The following is a 13489-nucleotide window of genomic DNA, read 5'->3' on the forward strand; positions in this document are numbered from 1 at the left end:
AATAAATATGGTATTTCTGTGTCTGACAAAGTAATTGACACTATAAAATGTTACAAACGTCCTAAAACTAAGAAACAACTCAAGTCATTTTTCGGCACTTGTAGTTTCGTGAGACGCTTTGTAAAGAATTTCAGTGAAATTTCAGCTCCTCTCTTACAATTACTTAAGCGTGATGCTAAATATAGCTGGAAAAAGCCACAACAGGATGCTTTTGAAAAACTCAAAGAAGCAATCATAAATTCACCAACTTTAATGAACTATCACCCCAACAGACCATTATTTCTGTACACGGATGGATGTAAATCTGGGGTGGGGGCGGTTGCTAAGCAACCAATTGATGATAACCCTAACAGTGAATTAGTTCCTATTGGGTATTGTTCCCGGTCTCTAAACGCCACAGAAAAAAAATACTCAATATATGAGATTGAGCTTCTTGGGGTGCTATATGCACTACGTTCTTTTCGTTACTGGCTCATCGGAAGACATTTTTTTCTAAAAACAGACTGTAGAGCGATCACATTTCTGAAACAATCTAAAAATGTTAGTGGCAAGCTAGCTCGGTGGCTTTCTCAACTGGAGCAATTTGACTTTACAATATCCCATGTCTCAGGAACCGCCAATATAGAAGCCGATAATATCAGTCGTTTTGCTTCCAATAAAAGAGATCTCGAAGATGAAAAGTTAAGTTCAGAGGACCCCTGTGTTTTTTTTCTAGAAGATAACACCGATATTAATATTAGCGACGCTCAGAGAAAAGATAATGTTCTTAAGCACATTATTGACTGGCTTGAGGGCAAATCTAAAGACAATCAGTATGAAAGACAAGCTTCCTGTTATGAATTGCGCAATAACATTCTTTACAGAAAAAACAAAACACCTATGGGTATGAACTACTTGCTTGCCATTCCTTTGTCATTGCGGGAAACAGTTTTTAAGAAGTGTCATGAGGAGATTTTGGGAGCCAATCACTCTGCTTTTAGTAAAACATATAAATTATTAGTTAACAGTGTATATTTTCCTGACATGAAACGTTTTGTATATAGACGCTGTAGAGAATGTCTTCACTGCCAAATGTTAAAGAAAAGAGTTGGTTTGAGTTATGGTAAGCTGCAAACTCACCCTAGTGTTATGCCCTTTTACCGGCTTTATTTGGACGTAGCTGGGCCTTATTGCACTAACAATATTTTGAAACACAAATATTTTGTAGTCTGTGTGGATGAAGCCACAAGATTTTGTATAACAGCTAGTATTCCAGACACCACTGCCAATACTTTGGCATCATTCCTTTTTAATGACGTCATTTTAAAATATGGGTTATTTTATGAACTCTGCCTAGACAGGGCAGCTGCTTTTACAAGCGCCATATTTAAGGAATTGTGCAATATTTGTGGTGTTACGTTGAAATTTGCAGACGTGAAAGCACATTTTTCTATTGGGCTTGCTGAGGTAACAATACGTAATTTGGAACAAAAATTGAAGCTCAACATTGACCCAGATAATTCAGGAAACTGGGTGGAGTTACTTCCCAAGGTTACATTCAGTCACAATATTTCTATTAACACAAGTATGGGATACTCCAGTTTTGAATTACTTCATGGTTTTAAACCAAGGTTAATACATCAAGCTATGTTTGACACACAGTGTCAATTTCAAGACAACGCAGTCAGGCTATCTCATCTTAATGATATTCGAGAGCAGGCTGCTGAAAAATTATTCAAAAGGTTCCAAACTTCTGCAAAATCATATGACAAGCGTCATAAACAAGTGCAATTTCAGAAGGGAGATCTTGTTTGGATATATGTAGATAATATGAAACGGGGCCAGACACGTGCTTTCACTGGGAAATACATTGGACCAGGTGAGATACAGGGCAAGAATAACGAAAATAGTTACTTCGTTAAATTCACTACTGGCACAGGAAGACAGAAGATAGACTCCATTACGGTTGACCGTCTTAAGAAATATTACCCTCCGTCGCCTCTGGACGAGTTAGGAGATCACGACCATCAACGCAAGAAGCCTCCCACCAGTGACGATATTGAAGCCAGAGACTCAGCCATTCAAGGAGAGAACGTACCCCCTGAAGAGAACTGTACAGAAGATGAGGAGGACCGGAATCAGCTGTCTCCACGGAATGATGAAGACGAAACAGGCTTACCAACATCTAGCTTTATTATTGAATTCACTGGAAGGAAAGAGGGAAAGGAAGAAAAAGATGATCAAACTGACAATTACACGTGCCTAAATATTGTTAAGGCCATTTCTATGCTCCATTTACCAGCGTGGGATGTCACAGCCAGACGTACGCTACATAATGCACCTAAAGTTCCTTCAAAATTTGGTGTGAATACTGAGATCAATTCTAAGGTAGCTTTGTACCATGGAAGCATTGTAAAACTCCAGGGTGATGCCATTGTAAACCCAAGCAACACGGATTTACTACCCATAGGGGGCACAGACAGGGCAATACACTTAGCAGCAGGGCCACAATTAACTCAAGAATGTGCACGCATTGGGAAATTAAAAGAAGGTTCGTGCATAATTACAGAAGGCTTCAATCTTCCAGCTAAACACGTAATACACACTTGTGGACCTAAAGGTGAAAAGAGCAAATCATTACAGTCTTGTTACGAGAAAATCTTATTTAGTGTTTTAAACAATGATTTACGTACAGTTGCATTGCCCACCATTTCAACAGGTGCATTTTTATATCCTAAAACACCAGCATGTCACATAGCCTTAAGAACTGTGAGAAATTTCTTGGAGGAAAATTTGGATTCCATAGATAAAATTATATTTTGTGTTTACGATGTACAGAATAAACGAATCTATGAACATTTGATGCATGAATATTTTCCTGTGGTGTAAAAAAAAAAAAAAAAAAAAAAGTGAGCTTGAGCATATGAGTAAATAAGCTAATCTTATTATTACGATACGTTAGTAATGTATAGTGAAGTATTGATACTCTATTTTTGATAATTTTGAAACTACTTTTTAGTTTCTGTGGGATATTTTCATAATCCTTTTATTTTGAGTATTATTTATTGTGTATGAGTAGTGGGTTGCATGACAAGTGTTCTTTGAATATGTTTCATATTCTTTCCTGACCTTTTTGTTGGTCGTTTTTTTCACTATCAGTGAACCTTCAAGTAACATGTAAATAAATAAATAAATAAAAATATATATGTACATATTAGACGAAATAAGGGAAAGAAGCACTCAAATGTTTCTAGTGCTGTATATAGTAGATAATTTTAATATTGTTTTATTATTGCTCATAGCTCTTCACCATGAAGTTAAGAAGTAAACACAGGAATACTGCTTCAAATCTATATTTAATTGTAGAACTAGGCATGATTTCTATTCTAATGTGCCACTTTTCTCACTTTGTTGCAGGCAAAATATCTCATTCTGCTTTTTGTGACGATAACTGCTGTCACTACTGTAGCAACTTTAGAATTCAGTATTTCGTCTGGATTTTATTTTAAAAAGTTAAGTAATATGATCACCTATCAACACTCAGTACCATTAACTTTCAATATTAGTTTTGTGTTCCCGGAAAAATTAAACTCTTCTACGCTGTATAAATTTTTACACTGCAATACACAACAGTATTATCACATTGATGTGTGCAAAGCCGCAGATACGCTTAAGCAATTACACGATCACATTTTGAAAAACTTTTTGCATATACCGAAACCTATGTTTCATAAGCCGGCACCTAAGAAATCTAAGAGAGCGTTATTGGGTTTTATTGGCAATCTTCTAGGATATTGTTGTGATGTAGCTGAATCATCAACTGTAGATGCTTTGCATCAAAAGGAAGACAAGTTAGAAGAAACTGTATTGCAAGTTCAAAAGCAATTAATGAAAAATAACATATTTTTACAGAACTCATCTCAAGAACTTTCAAATTTTCAGGCTCAAATTCAAAACAACTTTCAGAGAATTAGAAATTTTTCCCAACACATTGTAGAACAAGAAAAAAGATTAGGCAAATCTCTTAACACGCTAGATTCTAAAGTGACGGCTGAATCGTATGCTTTTATCTCCGAATTTTATGAAATCACGGCACAATTTTTGAAATTTTTGGAAATTTATAAATATGATTTATTAGTAGAAAGCTGTAGAGATGGCAAACTCAATGCCAATACTATACCATATGATGTTCTTGATGCACAACTATTAGCTTTAGAATCTACTCTTATTAAATCTGGGTTCGTTTTAGCCATTGATAGAAACCTATTAGAAATTTATTACACTATTTCAACGCTGTCATGCTCTATAACAGAAAATTACATATTTTTGCAACTGAAAATTCCTATCCTGGAAAAAGATTCTAGCTTTGAAATTTTTTCTGTAAGAAGTATACCGTTCGCAATTAGAAACCAAACATGTGTCGTCAATTTGGAACCTGTCATTGTAGCCGTTCAAAACAAAAAGACTATAATTCCCATAATAGGATCTGATATACTTGGTTGCCAGTTTCGAACTACTCGCTTATGTAAAATTCCCAACCACGTTATTACAAATTCTCGCCAAACAGAATGTATTACGCACGGATATAGAGGACAAACTGTAAAGGATATTACTTCTACTTGCGATTTTCGATGTGAATCAGTCACAACAGTTCAAATAATGGAATTAGATGACCACCAATATTTATTAACGCACCCTCCAAAATTTGTTACCCTATGGAATAATAGTATCCCAACCAACCTCTCATTACCTGATCACTTGAATTTTGGTGCTGTACAGATAACTCTACCGTGTAACATCAAATTGGAAGTCACTCAGCATCTCTTCGTAAAAACAAATTTTCCCTGCTTCGATAATGATTTATCAAAACCTAAACTTCTACATTTATTTCCGGCAATGATTGTAAACAATGATTTATTTCTCGTTGGACAAAAATTCAAACCCAATGTTTTCTTTAATGTCAATACATTAGTGAATGATTTATGGATTTCATCTGTTAGCCACATGAATGTAACACCTTTTTCATTGGTTGAAACATCATTTGAACGTCCTATCTTTGAACATGAATGGTTTGTTCCCGGAATCATTTTTCTTTGGCAATTAATACTTACCATTTACGTGATTTACGTTCTCAAACAAAACAAAATGTTAATTCTGCCATTTTGCTCCAAGCCTGTGAGAGCAATGGAATTATCTTCAGCGTTTCAAAGCTTTTTAGGAATTACTGACCTGCTCATCTTTATAACCCTAGTTCTCATGTTATTTGTGTTAATAAAAATCTTCCGATTATTACAAAAGAAACCATCATCTCTTCATCGTACTTTTCCAAGATTTTTGCCTGCTACTGCTAGAAACAACGCCTCGACAGAAACACGCGAGGACTTGCATCACTCCACGCTGGAACTTACTCCGAGAAATATCTCAGCATCGTATTTAAACAATTATATCCCTTATGTGTAACGTATTTTAGCTCGTGGTATCCCAGTCATTTAACTAATCTGGAATAGTGCTACTCTTCATATACCGTTACCGAGTAGTCCGCGGTATATCGGACTTTTCAGGCACTTAGTAGAGGAAATGCTACTAACCAAATTAGTTAATCTAATTGTATCCTCCCATATTCTAACACTCCCACGAATATCAATTTTAACTAACACAAACTTTTACGAATACCTAAACTTAGAGAGATTTTACTTTGCATATGTATAAAATATATATTATTTATCTTATATGTTATTTATTATTTATAATTTATCTTATTATATTACATATATTCATATATCTATTTTATATATCACAATTTGGTTAAGGAATCATATAATTATTGTATATAAACAAGTTACAATTAATTTTTCTTTCAAATGTCATTTTTTTCCTTCCCACTTAACCCCTTACTTGTATCTCAGCCATAATCTATATTAATAATCCCATATTAGAATTATTACACTTACCTCCCATTAAGATTGCATAACACCACACTTCCTGAACTACTATTAACTAATTCGTTTTATTTTTCTTTCATGTAAAAAAAAAAAAAAATCTGAATCAGCGCAACCTTGAATTCTATCCCTCTACATCTTCAGTTTCTACGTAGTAATGGGAGCGTCCGCCAGAGGGCAACCTTCGACAACATATTATAATTAATTCATACCTGACCGCCATCTTAAGGACATTGGAGAATTACTACAGCATCTTTGGGTCATCAACACTCTTCTCCAGGAGAACACTCCGAATTTTTTTCAAAATCGTCGTGGAGAAATAGAGCAGGGAGTGTAGAGGATATCAGGCTTAGCGCCTATTTTGAATTCTCCCTGTATGTTGTTATTGTTCTTCAAACAAGAAATTGTAATTATTAAATAATAAAGAAGAGACTTCCCTATGTTGTCACCTCATCCCAATACAAATTCATGCTTACCATTCTCTTCCTAGTTTCCGTAACTTCACCAAAACAAACTCAGCCACGCCGTTTCAGCAATTAAACTTCCCTATTAACCAACATAATTGTGATGAGCTAGTCATCCACGTGCGGAGCACCAGGAAGAAGCGAAAGCTAGGAAGTAGAATAAAACCAGGGGACACGGGACCCTCCAGGTAAGAAGTGTGACAGGAGCCGCCAGAAACACACTTTGGACCCTATTCAGAAGAGTCGTCGTAGCAGCAATTGAGAGACGGTCGGCACGCCTGGGCCCTCACCATCCATTGCATGACAGAGGTGTCATTCCAAAGAGGCCAGGACATCTGGGAGCTGTTGCCCTGAGATCGAGAGGTTCTTCACTCTCGAACGTGAGGTCCAAGATCGATACCAGACGGAACCACTCAACGGATTGGAGGATAAGGCTTCACCCAATATTTGAAGAGGCTCATCACATCGAAATGGCTGAGGTACAGTAAACCTTTTCCTTTCCTAACCTTTGCGTCTCTGTGATTTCTTCTATTAGAAAACATGCATTTCATTTCGCTCATCCCCAATTAATTACTTCAGCGCTGTACTGCTCAGATCCCCACATACTTTCTCTCTTGCCATGCGAAGTGCTATCCCCACATTCTTTCAGTAAAGAACTGATAATAGAGCAAATAACTGTGGTTGTAACCCCACAGTACAGTACAGCAAGAATATAATAAATGCTTACCCCTGAGACAAGTACTAACTGTGTTTAAAGATAAACCTCAAACTGTTCCCTCGTTTTCCAGTGATATGACCACAAACAACAGAAAACATCTCTTTGAATGTAACTAAAAATATAGAAAATGCCACTTTTTCTCTTTTAAGCAGGAATTTCAAAAGGCACTCGACGTGTGTCCACCTATTTCTACAAGTATATATATATAACAAAGCCATCTCAACCACTATTTGTTCATTGTTAGGCATATTTTCTGTATTATTATTAGTATTATTAATGCATTATTAAGATCAGTGATGCCCCAAGCCGTCAAGCTAGAACACACCACTGATAGCTATATGTTTTTTGTACTTTTCCTATGTGATACGTTGTCAATACGCCTCGCCCCATCGATCAGTCTTTTTTTCTTTCTTTCTTTTTTTTTTGCTTCTCATGACAACAATTTGCAACGCTCAGAAGACAGATCTAAAGATGTGAACGTATGAATATGTTCACATTCATGTGAAAATAATGATGTAGTGTCAGCTTGCATTAGAATAGCTAACGTGTGACCGTACGCACTGACACATTTACACAAAACAATGCGAAGTGTTTGGTCTGAGGCTAAGCTGAAAGAAACTTACAAAGTTAAACATGAAAGTTAAAACATTCTCGTTTTATCGTGCGTTGAAAAGAAATATAATAATCAAGATTGCTAGTCAATAGTCAGGACCAGCTCTACCATATATGTGCTACACATGCATTTGCACGGGGCGGCGAAATCTGTCATAATTATGTTATTTAAAAGAAATATTTTTTTTTTTATATTCGAAACAGACTTCATGATGGTGGTTGTTACATTAACTAAGCTTACCTGTCGCATTAATTTAAGGTCACATGGACAGTGCTATAGCAAATTGTCAAACAAATCCCATCATGAATTGCTTAATTGTAGTCAAATGCAAGAACTCAATTCTCTAACAATAGCGAACACCTGTTCCATTTAGTTAGTTGTCACGGTTTTGACATGAAAACTAGTCTTTGTTACAAACCAGTTCCTTATCTTTGAATGTGGAAACAAGTTCTTTTTTTAAAAAAAAGAAAAAAAATAACAGACGTAGAAGCAAAATCAAGAAATAAAGATAAAAGAACTAATTGTGCTGGAATTGCAAACTGATTTATTCAGATTGAAGCTCGATATTGAATTCTTTAAAAAAGATCACCATCTTTCCTCTGCAGATGTTTTTGCTTTATCTTTCACTAACATAATAGATCGTTATTTAAAGAAAAAACAAGTAGAACGAGTTTGTATTTGTAGTTTTTAACACTAGAAGCACGAAGCAGTCATTTTGACTGCTTCGAGAAACATAATTTTGTATCACTTCTGTAATGTTTTCGCTAAGGCCCTGAAATTCATTGACTTTTAATATTTTTGTGCCCACTTGTTGATAACATTAATAATAAGTTCATGCCTCTTTTTACAGGGGCGCTATTGTCAGTTATACCTAGAAGCACGAAGCAGTCATTTTGACTGCCTTATAAAGAGTATAGGAAATTAGTGTTTTTGTTTGTAAGTTACATACGGCAGTATTAAGTACTTCTTATTTTTAGACAAAAGAAACATTGAAACCTTTATTCATTGTAATTTGAGAGAGAAAAATTTAAGATAGCTTATTGTTTTATTGGGTATATTGCGATACATAGTTCCAACTATAACTTCATGCGGTCAATATCTACATGTTATTGTGCACTTGGAGTTGTTTGAGCTGAACCGTGTACATTGACATTTTACGATGAGAACTCAAGAAATCTTCGAGTTTTACATAATCTCGTAGAAGATGAGTCTGAGGATTCAACTGAAGGGTATGGAAACTGGAGTGATTTTGAACCTGAAGAGAACATTTTATATTCAAGTGATGAAGGAGAGGGAGACAGCGATGAAGATGACAACGCCAGTATTGGTGACAATTTTATTGCTCCAGATGGGACATTGTAGAAAAGATTGGATTTGGGACAAGGTGACGTTGGCCGTACATCTAAGCAGAATATTGTTTGCGAAGTTCCAGGACCGACAAATTTTGCCAAGTGGCAAGTGTCTGAGGAAAAATGTATTAGTGTTTTTCGTTTACTATTCGATTAATCTATGAAGAGGCATATCCTAAACTGCGCCATTTCTAAAGCATATAGGTAACTGCAGTCAGCAGCATGGACTTTTAACTCTTTCAAAAGTACAGTCTTATTTGGGCCTTATTATTTATGGAGGTGTTTCGGCAATGCCCAGTGGGGTCTTGTGGGAAAGATCAACAGATCCACAATTTATAGGAAAATAATGAATAGGGAGAGGTTCTGTGAAATAAAACGGTAGTTGATACTTGATGGAAAGGCACAAGATCTGCATGACGTCAAGGGAACAAATTCGCACTCGAGTCGGAATTGTGATATGAGTTTATTGAGAACGGCATAAAATGTTACAAACTACATGACAACGTGAACTTGACGAGCAACTTTATCCTACGAAAGTCAGAGTTCGATTTCTGCAATATATGCCAAATAAACCCGATAAATTTGGCATCAAAATCTGTTTACTAGCCGACATACCATCAGTCTATCCTCAATGGCTTTCCATATCTGAGCAATTATTTGTAACGTCATGCTGGGATACAGGTGAAATTCTAGTGTATAGTTTGATAAATCCTTTTACTGGAAAAGGAATAAATGTGACAAATGTAATAACCCCTTCACAACAAGGAAACTAGCTGTAAGACCTGTATCACTGTGATGTTTACCGCGATGAGAGTGGTAATGAATTAGCTGTCTACAAATGTAAAAGCAACAAAAGTGTCTTTATGTTGAGTTACATGCGTGAGTCAGTGTCAATTTCCAGGCCACTATAAGTAAAAAAAACGAAACTATAATGTATTACAATCAGATGAAATTTAGTGTAGACATCGTGGATCAAATGGTGAAGAAACAAAGTGAATTGTGCTTATTGATTCCTGGAAAATGTACAGAGAAGCTACTGGAGAGAAAATCAGTAGGTGACAATATCTCTAACGTTTTTCCGAAGATTTGATTGTCAATGTCACTGCGCTTCTACACGCAAGCGAAAATAATTGTCAAGAACGATTGTGTAAAAAGGAAAACTGCTGACATATGATACAGATGTCGAAAGTATGTTTGTGAAAAGTGTATACTGCAGAGACCCAAAAGCGAATTATCTGCTCCAAGTGTGGGTGACTTTGCGATGGTCTTCTCCTAAGAAGATATTTTCGAAAGATATCATAGCAAATATTATTTTACAATCAAATTTAAAACCTAACTGTGACAGTAATCTTTTGTTTATTCCATTATTTTAGAAATACTGATATTAACTTTATTATATTAATAAATATTTGTAATATTACATATTAATGTCCTTAGTGTTTATAAATAAAAATAAAATAAATAATACGCTTTCTAGGCTTACGTCTAGATGTGTCACACTGAGAATGTCAATAAAATAGTCATCCTGTGTCACCGTACTTTTCTATTTAGTTAAAAACCGAAAGCAGTCAAATTGACTGCTTCGTGCTTCTAGGGGGTTAAAAATGTCCGTGCTTCTAGTGTTAAACCTTTATGTGATGAAGTGCGCTTTCCCTCCCCTTCGTTGTTCATGATGGGGTAAAATATTTAAAATCGTGTTTTTTTGGATTTGTTCTTTCTGGAGAAACGGAGGCAAACAATGCCACTGCACGGGGCGGCAAATTACCTAGGGCCTGCCCTGAGTTACGTAACATAAAATAAGCATCACGTTTTATTAACAAACATATAAAAGTCTGTACATATTTACATTAAAACTTAGTTCTTCTGAAAGTCATTATAATAACTTTTAAAAAGCAGACTATTAACCGACTCCAAGAAAAGCGATAAAAAAAACATTAAACAATAAAAGCGCTAAAAAGCAGAAAACAATAAAAGCTCTTAAAAGCAGGAAACGATAAAAGCTCGAAAAAGCCGAAAACTATAAAAGCTCTAAAAAGCACAAAACAATGAAAGTTCTTAAAAAGTAGGAAACAATAAAAAGCTCTAAAAAGCATAAAACAATAAAATATATAAGAAGCAGAAAACAATAAAAGCGTTAAAAAACAGAATATAATAATAACAGAGGGCATATGAACAGGAAATAATTCATTCCTATTATCTATGTAAAAAATTTTAAGCTTGTGGCAAGTTAAACAAATTAATGTCTGATAGTATCTATATATATAAAAGAGAACGTACAAATCCTTTGTCCGCTCATCACGCTAATACGGCTGAACCAATTTCTTTTATTTTTGGGGGGTTATTAGGATTTGGACCCTAGATGGTTTTTATCATATCACTTTAATTTTCAATTACCAGTGTCTTGAGATAATTGACCATTCAGGTGTCCATTACGTACAAATCCTTTGTTAGTTCATCATAGGTATAAAAATAAACGTATGTATATGCAACCCGCATGACCGTGTCACTCGGCGGGTTAACATAAATGACAGGCGATATAATGGTTTTTATCATATCACTTGAAAGCGAAAAAGTAAAAATTATCTAAGTAACAAAGTTTATTGCGTTCGGGGGTGACCGCAGCGAAGCGGGGCGGGTTAACATAAATGACAGGCGATATAATGTTAACATTTACTGCAATCTTCTATGGTTTTTATCATATCACTTGAAAGCGAAAAAGTAAAAATTATCTAAGTAACAAAGTTTATTGCGTTCCGGGGTGACCGCAGCGAAGCGGGGCGGGTTAACATAAATGACAGGCGATATAATGTTAACATTTACTGCAATCTTCTATGGTTTTTATCATATCACTTGAAAGCGAAAAAGTAAAAATTATCTAAGTAACAAAGTTTATTGCGTTCCGGGGTGACCGCAGCGAAGCGGGGTGAACGCTGCTAGTAACACATAAATTTGTTTTTCTTGGCACAGAAAATTCTTCTTGGAAAAATTTTTATAGACAGTAGTAACCAATTATTGTCTGCTTTTTAGTGCTATTGTTGAAGTAGGTTAGTTTTTTTTTTTTTAGCTTTAATTTTCTGCTTTTCAGTGTGTTTGATATCGGTCGACTGTGTCGTTACTCCAGTAGTTTAGTTCAATGCTTAAACTAAGCGTAGGACACTTGCTTTCTATAGAACTGATCGGCCTACTAAACATGTGTGGGCAAATATATATAGTATGTTTTTCTTCTTAATCAGTCTAGGGGTTACAGTATTATACATACGTGAACATACTCATAGTATTATTACTGTAAAGTTTCGAGAAATTTCATGGTCTAACTCCTCAGACTGTCATCAGATTATGATAGCATTTATGTGAATCCTGCGAGAAAGTATACTCTTTGAAATCAAAAAAGAATAATCCAAATCATTAAAGGTATGTTGAAGTTGTGCGTAAATATGCACACACTAAAGTTGGTTAATTACGATATTCACACTACCAGCCATCGTAACATTTTCGCCAAAATTCGGATCCCCACTCTCCCCTTAGGATATGTGTTATATTGAAAGAAATATGATAACTTTCCAGTTGGGATTGGGGCCTTAAGTGTATACTAAAGTATTTTCATTTTACTTTGCAATTTGGCCGTGGTGATGATACACACATAGTTATAGTACGCGACAAAACATAACAATTTTTATCCTCGAAGGTCAAGATCTAAGGTTTTACTTGTCCCTACCATAAATTCTTCATTATAACTAGATTCCAGCTTTGACGCTCAGGTAGAACTGTATAAAGCTCTTAGTATGGCTAACCCCATTGCGGTTATCATAATAGCATCGTACAGCATTTGTTCCGTCTGGCATCTGTAACTTTTACAGCGTGATCGAAGAACGTATATTTCGGTAGCTAGGCTTTGCAATCAGCCCACATCATTTCACAATATATGAAAGTTATTTTATTCTACTCTGTTCACCTTAAAACATAAATTACTTTGATGTTAATTAGGGGAAGTATGTAATGTTATCGAATAGAGCAAATCTTCTCTACTCCCGATCCAAGCCTTTGCATTATGCTTTTTTCTTCGTCATAAATGACGTAAAGGCAATGCTCTAAATAGAAGAGGGGGAGTATGCGGGGTATACTTTCTTAGATCTTCCACTTCGAGCACTGCGTAAATGAATAGGAACACAGTTTAAAAACCGAGATCTTCCCATCTCGAATATTTTCAGTGCGTAGCTGATGCTTGTTGTATTGTGACATTGGGCAGGCACAGCCCCTCATAGAGCGTAGCTCCAGGGAATCAGTTTAGTACTTATCTATATTTCCTAGCTAATTTTTTCGCTATTTCAATATGCATTTATTATTTTATTACTAACGTCCTAGCCACTCTGGAATATCCTCCCCATGAGATCATTGAAGTCAAGCAGTCCTGGGTCTGGTCAGAGGAA

General features: G+C 35.6%; 1 protein-coding gene across 2 annotated transcripts in view; it reads right to left on the minus strand.

Moving 5' to 3' along the window:
* The window catches only part of LOC145666306 (uncharacterized), a 53287-nt gene extending 45159 nt beyond the window's left edge, over positions 1-8128 (minus strand). For both annotated transcript variants that reach the window (XR_014127712.1, XM_081733396.1), the window contains exon 1: positions 7954-8128. The gene's annotated coding sequence lies outside the window, so the exon portion shown is untranslated. The remainder of the gene's footprint in view (positions 1-7953) is intronic.
* Positions 8129-13489: the final 5361 nt, after the last annotated feature.

Source organism: Thermobia domestica, chromosome 1 (genome assembly GCF_964235325.1).
Source record: "Thermobia domestica chromosome 1, izTheDome1.hap1.1, whole genome shotgun sequence".
Classification (NCBI taxonomy): Eukaryota; Metazoa; Arthropoda; class Insecta; order Zygentoma; family Lepismatidae; genus Thermobia; species Thermobia domestica.